Genomic DNA, 4,636 nt, shown 5'->3' with positions numbered 1-4,636 from the left:
ATTTGTTCAAAGTAGGGAGTGTGTGTGTTTGGGGGGTGTTAAGTTAAGTTGTAAGATGATAATAGCAGACACCTGTGTACTTACGTATGTCTTATTATAGATTACTCTCAACTAAAATGTTTTTCATAAGGACAGGCAAAGCAGCATTGTTTTGTTTTTTGTTTTGTTTTTTACCCAAAATCAGATGTTTATATAATAAATGTTTGCCTTTCATTATCTTAAACAGCTGCTCATTAAGTAAAAGTAAAAGTAACTTAGCGATGGGGCGGTAGTTATGGACTAAGCCAGACACAGAACCACGAAGGAGGGAGGAATGGGGATTCAAGGAATAACACAAACCAGACTAAAACCAAGAACAGAAATAAACAAGAGAATTAAAACCTGAAAATACAAATATAAAGAAATACACCAGAATAGGCTGCTCCAAGAAAGCACCCTTAACCAGAAACCCTTAACACTCTCCAAGAAAACCCTGAATGCAACACCCATAAAACTAAGAAACAAGACAAATGTAAATATAATATATGCAGAATATAGAATCATGAAACAAAGATAATTAAAAATACAAAACTAGAAAAACATCCCAAAACTCCTAAACCAAGACCCAGGGACCATGTTTAGCCAGATTAGTTCATTAATTTTTATGTGGCCTGACTTTGTGAATATGTGCTCTGACTGACGTCCATACAATCGTTTAAATTGCGCTTAAAAACTCACTTGCTTAATCTAGCCTTTGAAGCAAGTTAGTTCAGACTTCCACCTGGTCTGCATTTGTGCTACATAACTGTAACTGTTGCTGTAACTATAACTGTTTTTGTTGTCTTTTGTTGTAACCTGCATTGCGGCACTTTTGTGAAGCACTTTGATGGACACAGGTCCTTTTTAAATGTGCTATAGAAATAAACATTAATTGATTGATGTATTCCTTATGACTCTTTTAGGGTGCGCCTAGAACCTTAGCAGGCCTTTTGGAGTGCAATTCATTTGTCAAATAGAGACAAAGCAGACAGGGCATACACTGGTATGTCAAATTTCTGGCCAGCATGTCAGATTATGATAAAATGGCATTTGGTTCGTGTTCATTGGTTTTACACATCATGCAGGTTTCAAACTGAACCCAAACTTCCTTCCTCTTTAAATACTTTATGCATTTATAAACTATAGGTGTCTGAACAAGTTAGTATTTTACATTTGAAAAATTGTAAAATACTAACTGAAAAACTATAAAAATTTTATGTCTGCTGCCCTCTAGTGGTTGAACTCTTCACCTTGCAGCAGTGACATGCAGCCTTGTTCACTCAACACCTTTCACTCAAGAATTGTGCTTTTAAATCAGTCTTGCTGTTTACTAAATCTCACTTTGCATAGAACACATTCTTTCGGGTAACCAATGAAAAATCAGCACATGCTGACTTCACAACGTCACTATGAATCCAAACAATTTGGTGGACTCCTAATTGCAGGAGCCCTCTTCACTCTTTCTGCTCTTTAGCAGTTAGAGACATGGCCACGAGATGGAGCCATTATCATAACTCATCATTTCAATAACTGCTTGTGCTTTCAATATAACAGTCTCTACTGTTAAGGGATGATTTAATCACCTGTTCTGAGGTTCATGCAGGTAGTGGTAATATTGTATCCTGTTACTCTGTTTCACTTTGTAAATATGTTTTACACATTTTTTTTTTTTTTACAAAGATTGCAGTTGTCGCTTCTGGATGATCATTCATCTGAGCTCAGTTCATGAAATGGTTAAAACGCAACAAAAAACATTTGAATATATTTCTTGCCCAAGTTGTGTCTGTGCGTGTTTGTGTGTGTGTGTAACAGGTTACAGTTTTGGCTTGTTTAGTGCCCAGCCATAACATTGCGAAGAAACAAGAAGTGTCTGCTAGTTACTGCAAGTGTCACATACACAGATTCTAGGTCTGACGAACAGTCTCAGTTGTGGGCAAAAGACAAAAACCAGTAAAATTCTAAAATGTGTTTCAATACTCTAAATGCTAAGATCAACAGGAAACAGTGGAACCAATATATTGTTGACACTTAAAAACTTTTCTTGAGTATTGAGCATCTCAAAATAGTTTAGTTTGTGTGATACCACATGTATGCAGTTTGATTGTCAGTCAGGTTACAGCTGGTGCTACAAATCACAATGTTGAAGAAGCTCTTTGAATGTGAACCTCTTTTGATACGAGATGAATACACTTCGTGTTTTTTATAATAATACTGTAATATACTAATAATACTGTGTGCGTCTATTGTAATTAAGTGAATGACTGGTGTTGTGATGCAGTGGGTGGCAGATGTGCCCCAAAACTGACTCATCCGTACACACTCACAGTGTCACAGTCACACCCACAGTGTCTGTCAGACATGATTTATGTATAACTCACTCACTTACTGCACATAATGTCCTCTTTGTTTAATAATCACTCACTGTATATACTGTTCTCTCTGTTTTTGCACAGTCGAGGAGCGTATCAGGTAACATTTCACTGCGTGTTGTACTTGTATAACTATGCACGTGACAAATAAAGAATCTTGAATCTTGTGGTGTGGGAAATCTTGAGTGATCCTTTTCTAACTTCCTATAGGGAAGCTAACTGAAAAGGTCTCCAACTTAAAGACTGGTTGACATCCAGTGGATTTTCTGAGAATAACATATCAAAACAAAGTGGTAGAAATAGCTTCAAACAGTGTTAAGTTCATTTCAGTGCATGTTATACAATGTTGACGTTTGGCCTTTTCTCTTGGTGAATATATGCATTTATGTCTATTCTTATTACAGGACTCGTGAATAATCACTGATACCTGAGATATAAAAGATGACAGCCACAAACAGAAAGCCTGTATCTCTCAATAACATGATTTTTTTGTCCAAACCTTTGGTGTAAAGATGACAGTAAGTGCACAAAACACAAGAGACAAAGTCACTCACCATTCAAACTAAGAAGTACTCTCTGTCAGTCTGAGGGATGAGGTAGATAACATGAATGTTTCATATTTACTGGTTGTGCAGCTTGGACACTAAAACCAAACGTCCTTCCTCTTTCTTTAAATCTTTAGTATTCTTGCATGCTATGTTGTACCATGAAAACATATTAAACTACGTTCAGTCACTTCCCATATAATAATGATGATTTTATTAGATTTACTGTAAGTATCAGCTCTGCTCCTTGTAGTTGTATTTGAATGCATTAAATAGTCATTGTTGAGCAGAGAGCTGTGGAGGTGGTAAAACTGTTAAACGTGCAGCATGAACAGCTGTAGAGATGTCGACTTTAGTCTGCTGTGAAGCTACTTTTTTGCCTCTGGTTGAATGTGGGTGCTGGGTGTGGTCAGAAAGTGCCAGACTTTAGCGCTTTGCAACCACACTCACAGATGTAAAAACTTTTACTCATTAATAAAAATCACATGTCATAACTACTCTTGGTGTTTGCTGCGTTAGATGCTCTGAGATATTGCTTGTCTGATCAAAAAAAAAGCATAATCTGAACAAGCCCATAAAACCGAAGATAACTGAGCTGTAAATGTCATTAGTTAATTATGTTATGTTATGTGGCAGGTTTTTACTGACTTTTCTACATTTTGCAGTCAGGTGATAGTTAATGTCAATAATCATTGTTTGCAGGAAACTCACCTGAAAGCAGGTCTGATTTTACTTGTACTTATTTGTACTCATTGTACAGTCATTGAAGGAAAAAAGATTGAATAAACCCTCCACCTTCTGACAGCAAAAAGGTGAAGAAACAATCCAAGTGATTATTCTGATAAATCTTCACAATAGTTGTGCAAAAGAATTTAGCTACTTGAGCTACTTTGTTTATTTTGTCTATTTTACATAACCATTATTAGAAACATTAGAAACTTTATGATTCAGAAAAAAGAAACCTGCACACATGATGACTTTAAAGTTCAGTTTTACAGTCATTTTCCAGGTAATGTTATAAATTCACAAAGCAACACAAAGTAGTACAGCTAGCGTGTCTGACAAAGTTAACAATAGCATTTTTATGTTGTGATGCACTTTCCAGGTTTTTTGCAACACGTAATATCGTAGGCTATCGTTAAATAGAAAACCCCATGCATTTTTACTTTTTTACTCATTTTTACTGTGATTTTACTGTATATTTCCAATATAGAGTGTGATTGTTTTACACTCTGGACTCATCAACTGTGGTGCTTTTGTTGTAGGCAATGACTCAATATTAGAGGTTACAGTAGAGACTAGTGCCATTGGAATAGAGATCAACTTCATTGTGATAGAGATGAGCTTCGTGGTTCACGGTGTCAGGCATCCTGCTATGCTGAGCTGGGTTCTTTGCATATATGGGATTAATGCTGACCTGAGGAAACCAAATAACATACATTACATTTCATTGCGTACGAGAGGGTATAATGTTAGTGAGATAAACCTGTCATGTACCTGCTGTTTGTTGTCTGATATTTCACTCTTTGGAGAATGACTAGAAGCCGTCTTTTTTCTGAGTGTCAAACACAAAAGGATATGACTGAATAACAGATTTCAAATCAGAGTTTGAACATGACTGATCTAAAAGAGAACACAGTGATGCTCACCTCCGGCAGCAGAACACAGTGAGAAGTATTATTATTATTAACAGGAGAGCTGCAA

General features: G+C 36.3%; 1 long non-coding RNA gene across 1 annotated transcript; it reads right to left on the bottom strand.

The window, feature by feature from the left end:
* Positions 1-3,946: 3,946 nt before the first annotated feature.
* Positions 3,947-4,632, bottom strand: LOC102209244 (uncharacterized). Its single transcript, XR_312329.1, has 3 exons — positions 4,582-4,632; positions 4,430-4,487; positions 3,947-4,349 (listed from the first exon to the last, which is right to left on the bottom strand). It is a non-coding gene; the product is annotated as an uncharacterized LOC102209244 (long non-coding RNA).
* Positions 4,633-4,636: the final 4 nt, after the last annotated feature.

Source organism: Pundamilia nyererei, unplaced genomic scaffold, assembly GCF_000239375.1.
Source record: "Pundamilia nyererei isolate P.nyererei 1_Seehausen unplaced genomic scaffold, PunNye1.0 scaffold00428, whole genome shotgun sequence".
NCBI lineage: Eukaryota > Metazoa > Chordata > Actinopteri > Cichliformes > Cichlidae > Pundamilia > Pundamilia nyererei.
This window is presented reverse-complemented; position numbering and strand designations above follow the sequence as displayed.